Source organism: Podarcis pityusensis (genome assembly GCF_964106645.2).
Source record: "Podarcis pityusensis genome assembly, chromosome: 8".
Classification (NCBI taxonomy): Eukaryota; Metazoa; Chordata; class Lepidosauria; order Squamata; family Lacertidae; genus Podarcis; species Podarcis pityusensis.
The window spans coordinates 61,193,220-61,213,317 of NC_138033.1; the positions used below are offsets into that span (position 1 = coordinate 61,193,220).

The window sequence follows — 20,098 nt, forward strand, 5'->3', positions numbered from 1 at the left end:
TAACTAGAAACCTGCAGTTCCTAGACACTTTTCTCAGCCAACCATATACAACTAGCACAATCTGAAAATTATATGTATTTGAGGCCGTTCTCAATATGTAAGAGTACCCCTCATAGAAGGTACCAGCCTTCTGCAAACTTGACCCCTTGCAGATGCTTTGGACCCACCTCACAGTACACTAATTACACAAATTTCTACAATTTACCACAGATTATATAGTGGGGGACTTGTGTGAGGGAAAACTTAATGATTTATAGTCTCTGGCAGGAGCTGGTCAAACAAACAAGAAAAGCTTTATTAAACAAAAAGAAGTTTATGAAACAAAGTGGGTCAGGAAATGTGTTCTTTCAGGTAGAAGTTAACTTGTTTACTTTAACTAACTATAAGATGTCTCAGGCTTATGCACAATACTATAGGCACAACTCTTCGTAAACTTCAGTTACTAAAAATCAGTTGTTACACTTCAGGTGGTAGATGTTCAGGTTTCTAGAATAGAGGGTAAAATGCTCAACTCAGTTTCTGTTACTTAGATATTACAGTTGAATACTTTCAACACCATACAGTTTCTTTCACAGCTTAATATTTTGGTTCATAAGCAAGGGGCACTTCTCCTCAGTTACCCACTCTTTTAACCATCCCACACCTGAGGTCTTCTAAATGGTACAACAGACCCAGGGTGTCACCTCACCCCTTATCACTGGGCTGGGGGTCTTCTGTACCTAGAAGAACTCTCCCCTTCTGGCTATACTGAGACCCTGGTAGCCTGAATTCCCACAGGATCTATCTCTCGTGGCTCAGACTCAGCCCTCCCAGAACACTCCTGTCTGTATACTCTTCCCAGACCCTCAACACTGTCTCCCTATCCAACCTGTCCTCTCGCTATGGGTAGTTTCCTCAGTGTGGATGTTTAACTTAACTCAGAACCAGTTCTCCCTATCTCATTCCCTATCTCCCAACCTGAAACGTAGCCATGTCTCAAAACCAAACCCTGTCTCTCATCTTAAATCCAGCCCTATCTAACTCTCTCCCTCAGAAAATGCTCCTTTTATTCTCTCCCCCACACACAAAGTGCTGTTCCTCCCCCCTCTGTGGCTAGCTGACTTTGGAGCCAATCAGCAAGAGGCTCCAATACTCTGGCAGAGTTTCAGAGGAACTGCATCACCAGACTCTAGTCTGGCTATGCTGTCCATCACAGACACCATCCAACCACCTTAGGGACTCCACTCTAGATTTGTGGAGACACCCCTAGACTTACCAGCCTCCACAGCTGGAGGCAGCAATGCTTCTGAAGACCAGTTGGTGGAAAGCATGGGGGGGGAGTGCTCTTGTACTCAAATCCTGCTTGCTGGTTTCCCCATAGGCATCTGTTTGGCCACTGTGAGAACAGGATACTAGACTAGATGGGCCATTGACCTAACCCAGCAGTCTCTTCCTATTTCCTTATGTTCATATATTCTTACCTACGGATGCTGAGGATTGAACCTGGGACCTTCTGCATGCAAAGCAGGTGCTCTGTTACTCAGCCACAGCCCTGCCAAATTAAAAGCCCTTTTATTGGCATTGACATTCAACACATTTTAATCTCTTCTGATGCTGTCGTGCAAAGCTCACCTTCCACGGAGGATCTGAAATTCTTCTGATCCTGCCAGCTGTGCCTCAGCACTCTTCCAAGGTGCTGTTTCAGAACTCAGCATCAGTCCCTGGAATGAAAAGCAAGGTTACATACAAGTAATTGAAGACAAAAATGCAGATCAATTAAAGCTGAGAAAATTCAATGTCTATTAATTTTTAATGTGCGTTGAGTGGATCTGCTGTCATCCCTTGCCTATGGAATTTCAGTTGATGCTACTTGGTGTATTCCTTGATTCTCTGTTTATATAGCATGCAAACGAAGGGGAAGAAGAAAATAAGGTGGTCCTCAGACGCTTTCGAAGGAGCGACTAATTGTACGTTTCCCATCAAACACGCTGCACTCGTCTTCCATCACTGTCCCAAGTCCATCTTTTATTTATAACATGACGAGATTTTTAAGGCTTTTTAAAATTTTGATGACTTCGATGGATAATGACGACAGGATGGAGCTACAGTTAGAAAATGCCTCCGAAGTCCAAGGAGAGCAAAAAAGAAGATAAGGAAACATGTTTTGGTTTTGTCAGAGACCAGTATATCCATGTTGCCTAATAGAACATTGAATGTATCAGGAAGTCAATTTCACATATTCCCAGAAGCCATGAAATATAGACAAACATGACAGCTAAGGATGAGTTTTTATCATCAAGAGTAGCACATCTGTTTCTTCCCCTTCAGTGCAATCCTACTCAGAAGTCCCTTTGAGTTCAATGGCTTGCTCCCACGTCATAGGATTACAGCCCTTATTTGTATTCTGTGTGGATCTTTGATTGATAGTGGTGAAATCTACAAAAGAACCTAAGCAGAGTCCTGCTGGATCTGACCAAAGGCCCATCTAGTCCAGCATGCTGTTCTCACAGTGGTCAAGCAGATCCCTTTGGAAAGCCCAGAAGTTTCCCACAATGTCACTGTTTGGAATGGTTCTCTTTTCTAGGAAGCTTCTGTTCCAATGGTGTCTTGCTCGTCACCTTGGAAATCCATGTATAAAAATTGTGTCACTATCCTGCCCTAATGCACCTGATGACTTGCACTACCTTCAAAGGAAGAGTTGTGTGAAGGATTTCTTTAACCTCTTAATCGTTAAGATTTGCTCCAGAGGAAATTCTCTAAGGACTTCCATATTCATATGGATGTCAACCAGAAGGAGGGGCTTTTCAGTGGTGGACACTCTGGTTATGAAATTACCCCCCCCCCCGAAAAAAAAGAAAGATTCTGAAGGTGGGAACACAAATGACATTTTAAAATCTGGCTAAGGTATATTTATTTTCCAGGACTCATAGTTATTGAACTGTGCTTATGCTGTTTTATTTGATTTCATTTGATTCTTGGCTGTTTTACTAAGCCTGCCATCTCATCTGAATTCTCTGCTGTTTTACACTAGCTTGGATTGTATACAATTTTAATGCTTGAGTTGGCTTTTAAAATTTATAACCTACTTCGAAGAGTTTTTAGTATCGGAAGATAGCATAGATGCTTAGCAAAAAAACCATGAATGCACACAAGTTTTTTTTTAAAAAAAGGTTTTGCATTAAAGTGGGTTATGCTTTCTTCAGACACTAGATATCACTATTGGTCATGTCCCATTGAATTCAGGAAGCAAAGACTACATTTTGTTATGCCGTGTTCTGACTTTAGGTGTCACTATTAGCTTTTCTAAAAAAGGTAAATGACTGGTCTAGCGCCACACCAATACAGGAGTATTGGAGTGGCTTCTCGTGTTACATGAAGAGAGCAACCAAAATAAACAAGGAAATGGAACAACTCCCCTATTAGGAAAGGTTATAGCATTTGGGGTTTTTTAGTTTAGAAAAAAAGGCAGGTAGGAGGAGATATTATGGAAATACATAAAATTATGTGTGGTGCAGTGAACATGGATAGGGAAATGTTTTCCTCCTCATAATTCTAAAATTTCTTGAATTCTAGAATTCCAGTTCATTCAGAGAAGGTGGATGCTGGAAGGTTCACAACAGTCAATAAAATCCTTCTGAATTCACTCTCACAAGATGGCCTCTAACTTGGATGGTTTTAAAAGAGGATTAGACAAATTTATGCAGGAAGAGAAGGCTATCAGTGGCTACTACCTATGATGGCCATGTTCTGTCAAAGGCGGTATGCCACTGAATACCAGTTGCTGGAAATCACAAGTGGGGAGATTGCTCTTGTTCTCATTTCCTGCTTGTGGGCTTTCCATTGGAGCATCTGGGTGGCCACTGAAAGAACAGGATGCTAAACTAGATAAATCATTGGCCTGATGCAGCAGGCTGTTCTTATGTTCTTATGAATTCCACATGAATTTGGAGCCCAAGCATATCTCCAGAAGAGTGCTGTACAAATGGCCGTTTAACACATTCTAAGAACCATCGAAAATGCATTCACATGTTCATGTTTTGCTGCTTAATGTGATGGGTTAAGGGGCTGTTCACTACTGATGTCATATTTGAAAGTGGGCGGGGTGGGGGGAACCAGGAGACAACTTCACTCTGCACAGCTTTAAACTCTTTTCTCAAACCCCTCCTCTCCCTACCTCCACAACACATCTCTGTATTATCATTACCTTTTTGAAATCTGCAGAAGCTAGCTATATTTTGATTAACTACCTTTCCTGTTTTATCAGCTGCTTTTAGTTCCTTGGCTTCCTTCCAAACTCATTTGGGTGGCCACATGGACCAAGCAATCTTGGCATCAAGGAGCATTTGCCTTTACAAATCCAAATCCTACTATTTCTTTAATTGTCATCTTCCAATCCAAATGCATTTCCATGATGAAGTTATCTGATAGTTTTCTGATGTGAACGTCAACATTTCTCTCCAGGCCATTTTCCCATTGTATGGATGTGTATCAGCAAGACAATATTCACCGCATCATACTCTGAAAAACAAATTTGATCCAGTACAAACCACCAAAACCATGGTCTATACCAGCACCAGACATTTTTTAAAGCACTCTTGGACCTCTTGTTTTTGACAGGGATGGCCAACTGTCAATCACCTGATGTCACTGCGATTTCTTTTTTTGTGGGACACTTTGCAAGGGGTTCCCCAAGATCTGAAAAGCAGCTTCTACTCATAAGACCATTAGATGGGCCACTGGATCAGGCCTATGGCTTATCTAGTCCAGCATCCTGTTCTCACAGTGGCCAACCACTGCCTTAATAGGAAGTCAGTATTCAAGCACAAGAGCTCCTGTGGTTCCCAACAACTGGTATTCAGCAACATTGCGGCAACATTGCTGCCTCCATCTAGGGAGGGCAGTGTAGAATCATCATGGTAGTGGCCATCCACAGACCATGAATTTATCTTTTAAAGCCATTCCAAATTGGTGTCTATCACTCCTATAGGAGTGAGTTCCACAGTTTAACTATGTGCCACATGTCGAAACCTGAATCTTCCAACATTCAGTTTCATTGAATATCCACGAGTTCTACTGTTATGAAAGAAGAACAACTTTTCTCTGTCCAGTCTCTTGATGCCAGGCTTAATTTTATAAACTTCTATCATGTCACCTCTTACTTGTCTTTTCTACGAACTGAAAAGCTCCCCAAGCTTCTGCCACTACTCCACTCTTAACCCATTTCTTAGTTCATCCACCATTATTAGCTAGCAATACTGTTTCAGTACGAACTGGGTTGAAATTTTCCAGGAAAAGAAATAAGATGCACATAAAGAAAGCCCTCCTGGATCAGGCCAGTGGCCTGCCCCAGTCCAGCCTCTTGTTTTCACAGTGGCCAGCTAGATGCCTATGATGAAAAGCTGCGAGGAGGACCTTCCTGTGACTTGCAACAACAGGTATTGAGAAGCATTTCTGCCACTTACAATGGAGGCAGGCCATAGACATCATGGCATATAGCTATTGATAGCCTTCTCCTCCATGAATTTGTCCAATCCTCATTTAAAGGCATCTGTGAAACAATCACCTTGCCAGCAAAGGTCCGTATAGTTAACCTATGGTTTTCCCAGTAGTGATGTATGGAAGTGAGAGCTGGACCATAAAGAAGACTGATCGCTGAAGAATTGATGCTTTTGAATTATGGTGCTGGAGGAGACTCTTGAGAGTTCCATGGACTGCAAGAAGATCAAACGTATCCATTCTTAGGGAAATCAGCCCTGAGTGCTCACTGGAAGGACAGATCCTGAAGCTGAGACTCCAATACTTTGGCCACCTCATGAGAAGAGAAGACTCCCTGGAAAAGACCCTGATGTTGGAAAAGATGGAGGGCACAAGGAAAAGGGGACGACAGAGGACAAGATGGTTGGATAGTGTTCTCGAAGCTACCAGCATGAGTTTGACCAAACTGTGGGAGGCAGTGGAAGACAGTGGAAGACAGGAGTGCCTGGTGTGCTCTGGTCCATGGGGTCACGAAGAGTCGGACTAAACGACTAAACGACTAAACAACAACAATGTGAAACAATCCCCCCCCCAAAAAAAAACTTACACCACCTTGTAAGAATATTGCCCTCTCTCTGCCACCTCCAAATCAAGGAGGCAAATTCAAAGAGACCGTTTTAGTTTGGGGAAATGATCTCCAAAAGCAACCCTAAATATTAGTTAGCTAATCGGGCTATTTCATAGAGCGCTTAAAAGCCGAGGATGTTTGAAGCCCAACGTAATATAATTTCTGCCAGTGATGTTCAGTTATAGTGGTGTCAACATTCATCAAGCTCGCTCACTCTGGTAACTTCATTATAGCAGCCACTCTGCTCTTTAACCTGTTTTCCCCACTCCTTTGCAAGAGGAAAACCTCTCTGAGTGCCTTAAGCGTATTTGGAGATCTCTTGCATAATGAACATCCCCTTCTGCAGCTGAGGGCACAGGTGTCAGCTCCTTGTCAGCCTCCAGGGCCAAAAACGGGAGTCCCTGAAATGTTGAACGAGACACCCTGCCACTACATTTTCCTGGTAGATGCTAAACTGTGAAACAGATTGTTCAAACCTTACAACACCCCCACCGCACCCCTCTGCATTCCTAAGGCTCATTACGGCCTCTAATTGCATTGCCTACTTATTGTTTCCTCTGCTGCGCCATCGCCTTCGCAGCATCATTCCTAATTGATGCCGTCCGGGCCGAAGTATTTTTAATAAATAAATAAATGCCCAAGTGCAATTTAGGCCAATAGGCTCCCACGATGGGGGAGCTTTACCCCCCTCCTTCTTTTTGCCACCACCAGGACAGAAACACATTACGAAGTTAAATGAACTTGTTCCAAATTTCTGCATCCTCCTTCAGTTTCTCCCATCAATCTTTTTAAAGTGGCTTTTTGGCAGTCAAAGTGGCCATCTCTGTTCTGCAACAAAAGGACTTCCAGCTGAAGCGGTGACCTGACTCTCAGAAACGATGGCGTCTTTGTTAACGGCTGCAGCCACTCTTCCATTTGTTTCGTAGACAACTGTACAGCCCTACTTGATGAATGAGGAACTCCTCCCCACTCTGAATTCTCTTATGACCAAGAAGCTTAAGGCTTATCCCATTGGTCTCATGTTCCTGAGAAGAAGTACATGGAAGTGCCTGGAAGACAATCTTCCCATCCCACCAAATGGCAGTCAATTTAGCAAATTCACTCACACAACGTTCCCTTGATGTATTGCAATTGGGTGTATTCAAATGACCAGAAAGGAAATTGGACCAGTCATGGATTCTTTAGCTGGATTCCTGCGTTGCAAGAGATTGAACCAGATTACCTTTGGGGTCCATTTCAGCCGTACAATTCTATGATTCTATATTCCTGCATGTTCTGTTATTTATTTATATTGGACAATGTGATGATGTATCCATTCCAAACTTAAACCTGTTTCTCTTTAAGTTTCTCTTAAATTTGTTCCCAATAGAGGCAGCACACTATTCATGATAAAACTGAAAACAACCACTGCTGAGCAAAAATAAATTCCATGGAGAACACTGAACAGTCACTTTAGTCTGAAGCAAATGTTCTGTATTGCTGCTCTGTTATTGACAAAAGTCATATTCTAGCCCACTAGTAACATTCAAAGAGCTATGTGGCTATTTTAATGCCACATTTTCAGTTATTACTATAAAAATTAGGTAGAAAATTACAGTGCTAATATTCATTTTGAACAAAATAGTTGTGGGAATTTGCATTATTAAGATAGCATGGTGACTTATTCACCAAGGAAAGCTTTGCCTTTCTTCATAAAACTTTCCCATTTTCCAGAGATTCTTCCCTCAAACTTTCCTCTAAAAGTAAACCATGCAACAAGCTAAAAAAAAATCACCAGTCCACTCAAATAGAGAGTCAATGGCTCTGGATGCTGTGAGATGTTTAGTCCAGCCTCTGCTCAAAAGTCTCAAATGAACGAGAGTCCACCATCTTACAAGGGAGTCCATTCCACTGTCAAACAGCTTTTACCCTCAGAAAGTTCTTCCTAATGTACATTCAGAATATTCTTTCTTGCCATTTCTTTCTGATGGTTTGGGTCCTTTCCTCCTTAGCAGAAGAAAACAAGCTTGCTACCTCTTCCAGTGACATCTATTTAGATATTTGAAGATATTGTGTTTCAAATTGTGTTTTGACTGCATATATCAGGGATGTCCAACAGGTCAATCGCAATCTACCGGTCAATCTCGGGGTGCCCCTGGTTGATCCTGGTCGATCACTCAACAACTTCCTCCCCAAGACAACTTTGGTCAATCCAATGGATAGATCACTTCCAGCTTTTTAATAGTGGGAGTAGATCGCAGCCTCTTGGGAGTTGGGCATGCCTGCCATAGATTGCTTTGAAGACCCAACTCTGTAATGAGGAAGAACCTTAGCTCAGTGGTAGAGCTTTGCATGCCAATGACCCCAAGGTCAATCAACAGGAGCATCTCCAGATAAGGCTGGAAGAGGACCCTTCCTGAAACCCTGGAGAGCTGCTGATGGTCAGTGTAGACAATACTGAGCTAGATGGATCAATAGCCTTACTCAGTGCAAGGCAGCTTCTGTGATTCTAAGCTCATCCACTACCACACAGGTTCCCCTTGGCAGTGATATCTGTGTTGTGGAGCTGCTTCCTAGGAAAAGTGTGTCGAGCCTGCTCTGTTTCAATCTCCAGAAAAATAGTAAAGACTCATTATATTTATCCCAGCAAGCATTTGGGGGATTGTGATGGATTTTTAATTGCTACATTTTTATGTTGTTTATGGTGTCTATGCTGCTTTTAAAAGTTTGCCTTTATTGTTTTGCTTTAGGATGATGGATTTTTAATGGTTTTTATTTATTGTGGGCTCCTGCTTTTATGTGATGTTGCAAGCCACCCCGAGGGTTCTCATGACAGGCAAGGTAGCAGTCTAAAGTGAAATAAAATCAAAACATCTATCCTGAAAAAACAAACAAACACTTTTTGTTTCAGAGATCTGAAATGGCGGGGCACACTCTGTGTACTCTTCCCGTGTCTGGGCTCTGAGCATTTACCAGATCGCAGAACGAAATAACATTATCACTTTAGCAAGGGGGAAAGTCTCATCGAGTTGCTCCTTTGTTTTCCTTCATAAATGAGTTGCAATAGTTAATGAGCGGGACTAATTAGGACTGCAGCAACCACAGCATGTAACAAAGACTCCTGCCTCACTAGCAGCACTACAGACTGTTGACTGTTGAACCAGTTTGGAGAAGATCCATTATTTTCATTAATGGATCTCATTCTTATTTTAGTGTGCGTGTGTGTGCGTGTGTGTGCGCGCGCACATGTGTTTTACTATCAGATTAAAATCACATTTTTTATTGTTTTTCCTAATGCAATCTGGTGTAATAAGTACAGAATGAATGGAATAGTTATTGTTTTAATTATTTTTTCATTTTGTTCTTTATCTTGCATCTTCCTGCCCTTATTTACTACTTTTATGTCTCCTGATCCTCCTGTAACTTGCTGATTTATCTGTAGGCATTTAAGTGTATGTGTAAGTTTTCCTGCATGCGCAGGCATATTTTTTGGGAGGGGGGGCACACATACTCAAGGGTGTCCATAAAAACACATCATGCATTATTGCTTCTGCCGGCATTTGAAAATAAACTTAAAAGGAAAAACATAATAATTATCCTAATTAAAATCACCTCCTCCACTGCAAAAGGCAAAGTTCTGGGTTTCCTGAGGTAGTGCTTCACTGGAATGGAAACTTAGCCTGTTTACTAATATATTTTGGGGGCCCAGGTAAGCCCCGCCCTGAATAATCGATCACATGACACAGTGCACGCACACCATTTGAATATGAAAGCCCATCGACTTTTTGGGGGCCCAGCCCCCTCAAATATTTTATTGTGGGGCCTGAAGCCCCCACAACCCCTAGGAGTTGCCTCTTATGCTAATATGGGTCACACAGTTCTGCATACAATTCTTAATTATTGATTGATCTGTTTTCACCTTGCTGCACTTCACATTGTTCCTGAAATGCATAATGAAGGGTCCCTAGGGTCCCTTATGGCCATGGGATATTTCAGACTTCCATTTCCACAGGTAGAGAGAGAGAGAGGACCATTGGACTTCCCTGTAGAAGCCTCCTTGTTGCATCTGTAGAAGCCACCTGTCTCCCACCATCAATGTTATGGTAGCAGAACAGCATATCAGAAGCTCATCAAGGTAGTCTATTCCCCTGATATTCCCTATGCAAGGGAATAGAGCCTATGAATTTGTTTTTTGTCTGACTACACCACCACCCCTTTTCCATCCTGGCACTACAGTCATCTTTCAAACACACACACACACACAGACAGCAGGATTGCTCTGGAATTCACGCAATTCATGATTATAAGATGTGATGATGGTAGTAAATAGCTTAAATGACTAAGAGTGGTTTAACAACCAATACCTTTTCCCAGGGAATTCTGGGACTGTAGCTCTGTGAGGGGCAATAGGAGTCTCATAACCACTCTCAGCACTCTGAACAAGCTATAGCTCCCAGGATTTTTTTACGGGGGGGGGGAGGGCAGGACTGTTTAAAGTGGCATCAGTAATTATTCCTGCCTCCTTTCAGAAGTTGCCTAAAAATTGTGTTACTCAGGCAGCCCTTCAAAGTGCAAATTTTCTTTTGATCAACAGTATATATGTATGATTTTTTCCTGATATTTTTTTCTGTGGTTTTTTGTTTGTTTGTTTGTTTTGTTTTGTTATTATAGCTTTTGTATGGGGTACACATTTTGCTGTTTGTGCATTGTTTGTTTTTTACCAAAGTGCTATTTAGAAATGTTTACAGAAAAAAGTCAGGGTTACCGTCTCGTTGACATGTGCAAACAAGACATGTTGCCTTTTAGCTATCTCATTCTGGGGTACTAGATCACCTGCAGAAACCACAGCACGAACCGGATTTGCAATGATACTGGTAATTTTCCAGATGTTTCCATCGCTGGTTGCTGAAGCAAAGTCTGGCTCACAGTGAGGTTTCTTTATGCAGCCCTGTGGACAGGATATGGCAACTGGCTTGAAGAGGGTTCAGTTGTAATTCCCAGTGGAAAACAGCAAGGAACAAAGAAGACCACTTGTAGCAACTGAAGATCAAGTCAGCACATTTAAAAGTTTAAGAGGAGACAATGTCACAAAGACCCAGGCCCTCTGCAAAATCTTTAAGCATTGACTTCAGCAAAGTAACAGCAAGAAATGCTCGCAGAGATACAAAATCTAAGAAAAATAATGCTGGCATCTAATTACCCCAGTGCAGTTTGCTGCTTTTATCTGTAATTGGACTGTATAGTCTTTCATTCTAATTTACTTTACATCTAAACTGTGATAATCAAGACAAGCAGAACAGAATGGCCTGTAACTGACTATACCTCTGACACCCGTTAATGCCTAATTATAACAACTAAATTAAAGATGTGACTGTAAAGAGGTTGAGTACCAGTCTGAAGCATTTAATTCGGTGGAAAGAAGTAGAGATTTTAAATCCTATGTACGAAAATCAATATTATGGCTCATTATATTGGTATTGCTAAACAGATTAATGAAATTAAGTATTTTGCTTTTTTAAAAAAAAAATGTTTTATTGCGATGTAAAGATTGTTGCTACTGTTGTTTTAACAAAAGGCCTAGATAAAGAAGAAAACCCACATCCTGAACCAATTTACAGAGCAATCTAATTAAGATAGTGTTCAGAAGACTCTCTTGTGATACCCACATGTCATTTCAGGATACGGGTTATAAGTGTCATTCATAGGATTGTTATCTTGCAGAGGCTTTCACTTAAAAGGGCTCATTTCCAGGGCTTTGAAAATCATATGTAATGTTGTATAGAGGGCAAGGATTGTATCTGTAGGATAGATTGTTGTGTCACCCAGAGCCACAGAGGCATTCAGGTTGAGGTTAATGTAAGGGAAACACCCAACCAAGTGAATCAGAAGATGAACAGGGACTAAGAGGGAACGTAAACTGGTGGTGAAGGAAGGATTTAAGCTAGAAAACTGAACAATTGTCGGGACAAGGACAGAAATGTTGGCCTATAATGAACCACAGGACTCCTATTCCTAGGGCAGATGAAAATAGAGAAAATCTTGCACAAAGTGTCATCCACTTCAATCAGGGATGGGGAACCTTTAGCCCTCGGGATGTTCTGGAGGTATTGTGGGATCGATTTCGGCTTATTCAGTCAGCTGATATGGGCAAAGTGCTGGCCAACCACACGCCCTCTTGATTCTTGTCCCTCTTGTCTTATTAAATCTAGCAGGGTGGGTAGGGTTGGCTGGTTGGCTGGCTCCAGGATGTGGTTGATGCTCCATCGCATGACTGGGTGGTCCCTATTGCATTGAAAGAGATGGTTGTGTGACCCACATTAAAATGCTGGTGAATTTTCATGAAGACTTCTAAAAACAAACAAAAACAAAAACAAGCAAAACACCCCAAACTGATGTGGAAATATGGAGAGCTAAATTTAAGACTGGAAAAATGAGAAACTGAGAGGTCAGAATTGACCCATCCCAAATTTTAAGTGCAGTCAAGGATGCTGCCTCATCACCAGAAGTTGAAATAAGAGTCAGTTGCCAGTTGAGCCTGATTTTTCACATGGAATGTAAAGCACCATTTCACCCTTTCCCTCAGGGAGCAAAATGTCTCAAGACAGTCTTGCAAAAGCACTTGAAGAGGGTGCAGAGTCAGGCCTGGAGAGAGACCTGAAGGCAAGATAGAGATGCCTGGAAAACCCCATTCAGCAACCAGGCCATCCCTGGTACAAAGGAGAGAGAAAAAGAGCAAAAGTGAAATAGCCATGAACTAGAAAAAGCACAGTTGAGACAATTCAGCTGCAAATTAAATGCATGCAAAACTCACAATGACCCTTTGCAGCAACAGTGAACGGTGATGACATAATCTTATTAAAGTTGATGTCTAGTTTTTAATGAGTAATTAACTGGAATTTAAACTTTTCTGGAAGAATGCAAGCAAACAAAAACAGTAAAAGGGGGGGGGATACCAGCAAACCATGTCAATTTGTAATATGGCGCCATATATAAATATATGCAATCAAAGCCAAGCAAGAACAAGAAGAGGAGGGGTCAGGTTGGAAGGGGGCAAGGGGGGCAAGGGGGCACAGAGGTTGGTGCAGAGATAGGCACAGCTGGAGTTTGGGACTGGCTCCACCACTGCCCCCCACTGCACTGACCTTCCTGCCATCATGTCTTCCCCCCACCCCGTCCTTCTCAGTTACTAGCAGCAACCTCCATGTTGGGAATGCAGGCATGCAATGTGCCCTGCCAATCACTACTGGGGAATCAGGCCTTGCCTGAGCCGAATAGCAGCTGAGGAACTGGGGACCTTGTTAAGGGAGGTATCGAAGGTCCTCCATTGCTATGCAGGGCACAGTCCTGATGATGTCAATCTCTTGAGGTATGGTCATGAGTGCAGCAGCATCCCGTTCTTTGGCCCCACACATTTTGGTCTTCCTCCCATCATCCTAACAAGAGGTTTCAAGACAAGTTATGACATTTGGAGGACTAGCACATTTCCCCACTTAACTGCAATTTCTTATTAGCCAATGCCTTATGACACATTTATTTCCTTTTGTCCAAAAATACAGCGAATAAGACAAAGCCAAAAGCTGGATAATAATCTTTCCCCACCCCACCCCAGGGATTGCTTGTTCCCTACAGAAAATGCAGGGAGTTTTATTTTTACAATATGAGCAGGGAACATTCTCTGAATGACAACTGTGTCAAAATGATTGGCCAAAAGAGTTTGCAAGGATGCCAAAGTCATAAAGGAAAATAAGTTCAGAAGAAGAAAAACCCAGCTTTGCTGCCCTCTAAAGCAGAAACAAGGGACCTGGAAGCCTCCAGAAGTTGTTGGACTCCAATTCCCATCAGCCTCAACAAGTATGGTCAATGGCCAGGGATGATTGGTGTTGCAATCCATCTGTTTGCAAATCATCTTCCTAACCGCTCTCCAGAGAGAAGATTTCTGGGATATAAGGAAGGGATGGGATGGGATGGGTTGGAGCTTAGCTACCAAGACTTCACATCTGGATCATTTGATATCAGATCAGACTTGAAATATATCTCATGGATTTGCCTACAAGCTGATTACTGTACTCTGGATGATTGGCACACAAATCTGAAACCCAGGTGGTGCCATAAAGTGAGCGAAAAGGCACCTTTCACATTTTCAAATGAATGCGCATAGCTGGAAACAGAATCAGAGCAACAGACTATGCCCTCAAGTTGTCTGTGTCCCTTTGAAAGTGGGAAGAAAGACTCCACAGACAACTACATGTCTGAAGGGCTCTCTCTCTCCTACTTTTTCATAGTTCCCAATCACATCAGAATATGAACTTCCCCAGTTCCAAAATACTCACCCAGCCAGTTTCAGTCAGGCCCCAAGCCATTCAGCTATGGGGCTAGCAAACGAAACGGAAGAGCAAAGAAACGCAAGCAGAAGAAGCAGAATTCCCCACAGCAGCAACTCAAGTTGGAAGAAGAAAGGTGATGGAAGGAGTAACAGGAATGACAGCCAGTTGGGCAGATCCACAGTATACATTTAAAGCACATGGCTTAGAATAATAGAATTGCAGAATTGGAAGGGATCCCCAGTGATCATCTGGTCCAAACCCCTGCAATGCAGGAATGACAGCACAAGATGGCCATCCAACCTCTGCTTAAAAACCTCCAAAGACGGAGAATCCACAACCTTCCAAGGTAGTCCATTCCATTAACAAATAGCTCTTAACATCCAACTAATGTTTAGTTGGAATCTCCTTCCTTGTAATTTGAATGCATTGGTTTGGGTCCTCCCCTCTGGAGCAGCCAAAAGCAAGCTTGCTCCATCTTTCACATGACAGCCCTTCAGGTATTTGAAAATGGCTCCCATGTCACCTCTCAGTCTCCTCTTCTCCAGGCTAAACATGCCTAGATGTAAACAGAGCCAAAATTATTCATATTTGTTATTGTATATGCCTTTTTTAAGGACCCATCATACAAAATCAGATGCCATGACAGTATAAAATGCTGGTGCAATAAAATGGAAAACTCTCCTCCCCGATAATGTCTAATGTTCCTTTTCTTTCCCCAAAAGTGCCACTTCTGGCTGCACCTGCTTGATGCACATTTCAGGAAAGCAGATGAAATCGCATCCAAATTTATTACCGAAGACGGTCCCCGGGTGAATGGCAACACTATCCATCTTTTTATAGGCAGGCACATATAACAGGTTTAAGCATCTCTTTTGGAGCAGTTTAAAGACTTCTTTGCTTTCACAGGTTTATTAAGTTTTCATTAAATTATGAAATGGCCCCAGTGGTGAGGTCCAGCCATTTTCATACACCTGAACCAGCAAAAGTCAAACCATTCAATAAACCAGGAAATTTCTTCTCCTTCGACCCCAGTGCCTGCACACCCAATATGGAGCCTTGTAATCAATAAAATGTGACAGCTGAAATACTGTCACATGGCCAGCCTTAAGGCCGATTGCCTGCCACAGGTGTGCAGTAAATAATGGCAACCTGGTTGCAGGCAGGCAGTGAACTATTCCCTGTGATCACCTGAAGCACGAGAAATGCAGTTCCTCACACGGCTGTTTTAGAAATGTGCTCTATGTAGGCAGCAGGAGGAGGCTGCCAAATCCTGAGATGATGGATAGAAGAGGTTGGGGTGATAACATTGTTTAATGTTCCCCCATACACTAAAGACTCAGTGTAAGTAGAAAACTAATTTATTCCTGATTATTATTATTGAACATAAATATTATCAAAGGTCAAAATAGGCTTCTAAGTGGTTTACAAGTATAAAAGACAATGATATGTTATTAAAATACATAAATCCCTAATTAAAATGCAGTGCAACTGCTTCTTACGCACAAATATCTGGGTAACTAACTTTATCATTTCTTCACATCGTCCTGGGAAAAAGAGGCAAATGGGTACCACAAGGTTCTGTCCTGGGCCTGTTGTTGTTGTTGTTCAAGGTCATTATAAACAACTTGGATGAAGGAATCTAGGATGTGCTCATCAAATTTGCACATGACAACAAACTGGGAAGGGAAGCTAATGCTGCAGAAGAAGGAATCAGGATTGAAGATGAGCTTAACAGATTGGAGAACTGGGCCCAAACTAACAAAATGAATTTCAATAGGGACAAATGTAAGAAGAAAGGAGTTTCTGACTAACTATCTGGAAGAACTTTCTAACAGTAAGAGCTGTTGGACAGTAGAATGGACAACCCCTCAGAAGGTGGTAGTCTCTCCTTCCTTGGAGATTTTTAAGCAGAGCTTGGATGGCCATGCGCCATGGATGCTTTAACTGAGTTTCCTGTATTGCAAAGGGTTGGACTAGGGTCCCTTCCAACATTAGAGTTTCTGATGCTTACCAGGAGAGGGGCATGCACGGGCAGGAGAACTGGATTGGCAAAAGGTATTACCCAACTAAGTTCTACACACAGTAGACCCACTGAAATTAATGTTCTTGAGCAAGTCATCCATTCCAATGGGTCTACTCTAAGTAGGTCTACTATTGGATGCAACTCAAAATATTGAGTTTGGATGGCTTTTTACGGTGGGAAGGAGCTGCTACCATGGAGGGGTTTTGTTTTTTAATAGGAGGCAACTTGCATTTTTGAGCCTCCCTTTTCAACTGCTCAGCCTCTCCCTGGTTGGTATACAAATTCAGTATTGGTCAAGCTTTTCTTTTTATGATCCACAACACACAATTCCAGCATCATATCTGTATGGGCAAAATATCTGTTACAGGAAAGTCAAAGGCAAGAACTAAAAGTAATACTAGTCCAGCTTTGGACTCACGGTGCAATCCTAACTATGTCTACTCAGAAGTAAGCACTATTGCATTCAGTGGGGCTTACTGCCAGGTAAGTGAGGATTGGCTTGCAGCCTTAGCCTCAACTCTGTTATTTAATGCTAAGTGCTGAGTCTTCTGTTGCATTCACTGAGGCCCCTCTTTCAAATTAAATAATCAAGCGTTATAGCTTCCACACCTTGTAATCCTATGATCTCCACAATGACTTTTTCAAATACCACAGAAGTGGAAGTAATGCCAAACGGCATTCACTTAAATTTATAATGTCCAAATGGTGTATTAAAAGTCATTAGCTCACAGTTTGAGTCATCTAACTTTCCTTGTGAATATGCATGTCCAACATCTTAGTACTCAGAATACTTTCTGCTTCTGAAGTGTTGTCTGCTTCCTCTTCAGTACTATTTATTGGACAATATTCATATTTTATGACTTTATTTGAATCATATGGATCAATGAGTATCTGTGCTTTTTTTTTAAGAGACTCACCTGTTCAAGCTGCAAAATTAACTCTTTGTAGATGGTTAGACTTTTTGAATCATTATACCTTTTGAGGAAGATTGACATTGTCTATAGTGACAAAGTATATTGTGGCTGCATCACCAGGAGAAGGTCAAGCCCAGAGCCCAGTGTGGCATGGCTTCAATGGCCAATGGCTCCTCACACATATTCAAGAGGAACCAACCACTGAAACTGTGCTGAGCTCCATGCACAGCCTCCTCTACCCCCTCCCCACAGATATTGAGGGGGCCAAAGACACCTCGGCCCTATAGAGTTGGTGCCAGTGGAGTCTCCTAACAACTCTCAGTCCCCTTCACAAACTAAAGCTCCTGTTATTGAGAGCCAATGTGGTGTCGTGGTTAAGAGCGGTGGACTCGTAATCTGGTGAACCGGGTTCGGGTCTCTGCTCCTCCACATGCAGCTGCTGGGTGACCTTGGGCCAGTCACACTTCTCTGAAGTCTCTCAGCCTTACTCACCTCACAGAGTGTTTGTTGTGGGGGAGGAAGGGAAAAGAGAATGTTAGCTGCTTAGGGTAGTGATAAAGCGGGATATCAAATCCAAACTCTTCTTCTTCTTCTTCTTCTTCTTCTTCTTCTTCTTCTTCTTCTTCTTCTTCTTCTAATATATAATAGTGTTTTAAATGTATAGTGTAGATTGGACCAATGACAGCTGCCTCAGCTCTGAGGGATCTGGGGCCTGGTGACTGTTACAGAGTGCTTCAAAGTTGGAGTTTATAAGGAAAAAACCACATCTATGTCTGATAAAGATTTTTTAAAAAATTAAATGCATAAAGTTTGTGTTTGTTTCGTTGTATTTGTATCCCACCTCTTTCTCCAAGGAGCTCAAGGTGGCATAGATGGTTCTTCCCTGTCTCATTTAATCCCCACAAAAACCCTGTGAGGTAGGTTAAGCTGAGAGGCAGCGACTGGCCCCCTGAGCTGACACACAGTGAGCTTCATGGCCAAGTGGGAATTCGAACCCAGGTCTCTCCCAAGTCCTAGTCCACTTTAACCACTATACCAAACTGGCTCTCAATGTGCATAAACTAAATGGGGCCAAGTCTCAGCATTTGTTTGGGAGGTGACCTATTGTACATCTAATCCACAGAGTATTAATGTAGTTTCTCCCCCCTTCATACGGGTATTTAAAAAAATGGAGGGGGCATCACCTCACCATTCATTTACTCTGCCAGTGTGCATACACACAATTTTAGGGGGGAGAATGCCAATGTAGGACAGAGCGACATAATTTGAGCTCTCCAATGTACACATAATTTACTTTAAAGGTTGTATGGTTGCAAGCTGGTTAACAAGTTAGCTCAGAATCCAATTTATTATCATTCTTGTCATATTTTGGATTCTTCCCCTTTCCGTATGACTAGAAAATATCAGTAAAAAAATTAACCTAAAGCTTAACGGCTTATGTAAGAATGCTCGACTAAAAAATGTCACTGGAGTTATTGAGCTGCACCATTAAACCCCTCCCTCCCAAATACGTTGCAGACTAATTTCCATCTAACGCTTAGTCAGCAAACAGAAATGCCAACGGTTTTCTTAAAATTCCATCTGTATGAACCAAACCAATAAAGGATCTCTTTTTAAAGTTGTGTATATCTTTGTAGCTTAAAAAAACACACACCAAACAGCAGCCTAATATTTAATTTTGTTATACAAAATAACTTTAAGGATATATATATATATATATATGTAATTATTTTGATTTCCTTCAGCTCGCTGTATTTGATTTACATCAATTAGGTCTTTCTTATAAGATATCATATAACAAGAAGGCTAATAACCCAGAAATAACCTCATTAAAAAGACAGCATATCAGTCTAAGCAGAATGAACTCTTAAGCAGAAAAACTACTGACCTGGAAAGTAGCAGGAAGAGGTAATAGCAATGGAAGGGGGGGGGGAGAGAAAAATGCATTCCTATTAACTGGTCAAAAGTAGAAATCACTGGCTATATTATTTTTGGGGGGAAATACAATACATGTCTGGGAGAAAGGTGTGTTTTGAAAAACAAATTATTTTTTATCTTTTCAGATTCTGCAACCCAGAGGCTTCCTAAGATGTCAAGGTATGAAATGGCTAATTTGGGGTGTTGTCTGGTGCTATCTAACTAGGACATTTATGGGTCACAGAATACGTTTTTGGCCAGCCAACCAACAATAAGCTTGTGCATTTCACAAGAGTGGATGACCCTTCCAATACCATTGCTAGCTCTCTGGTTACTCTCTGTTACACGAGAGAAGCACTGAAAGGGTGTAATGCGCTGACATCATCGGCATGCTGTTCCAATGATTACAAATCCACCTTATTATGCCTGGTAATGGCCATAAAGAGTTGTTTATAGAGGGCAAGTGGAAAAGGTGATTGGAAAACCCTTGGCTCCTCAGAAGAGAGGCCAGCATAACATAGTGCCCTTATAAAACCAGCATGATAAACATGCAAAGATTTTTTTTTCCTGCCCCAAAACTTTCCTTGAGGAATTGTTCACATGTTTTGGAAGTTGGCGTAGGGCCAGTGAGGGAGAAGAACATCATGGGATTCTTGGGAACATGGGATTGGCTCTGCATGGCGCTTTGAAGTCCCAACATCAAGACCACATTGCACTTGACTGCATGATGTCCTTGTGATGTCAGATGATTGACAGGTAGGAAGCTCCATTCCCCTGTCAAATTTAGGACCTGGCAGGTGAAGCCAAACAGGCTCCCCCACCTCTGATTTAAAACATTGGCCACCTGCAGTGATGGCCG

At 42.0% G+C, this 20,098-nt stretch overlaps 1 long non-coding RNA gene across 3 annotated transcripts in view; it reads right to left on the reverse strand.

Moving 5' to 3' along the window:
* Positions 1–271: 271 nt before the first annotated feature.
* The window catches only part of LOC308482460, a 33,940-nt gene continuing 14,113 nt past the window's right edge, over positions 272–20,098 (reverse strand). For 2 of the 3 annotated variants that reach the window (XR_013989279.1, XR_013989280.1), the window contains 3 exons: positions 1,612–1,700; positions 1,461–1,531; positions 272–486 (listed from right to left, as the gene is read on the reverse strand). This is a non-coding gene — a long non-coding RNA (uncharacterized lncRNA). The remainder of the gene's footprint in view (positions 487–1,460; positions 1,532–1,611; positions 1,701–20,098) is intronic. The other variant, XR_013989281.1, reaches the window with a different exon arrangement.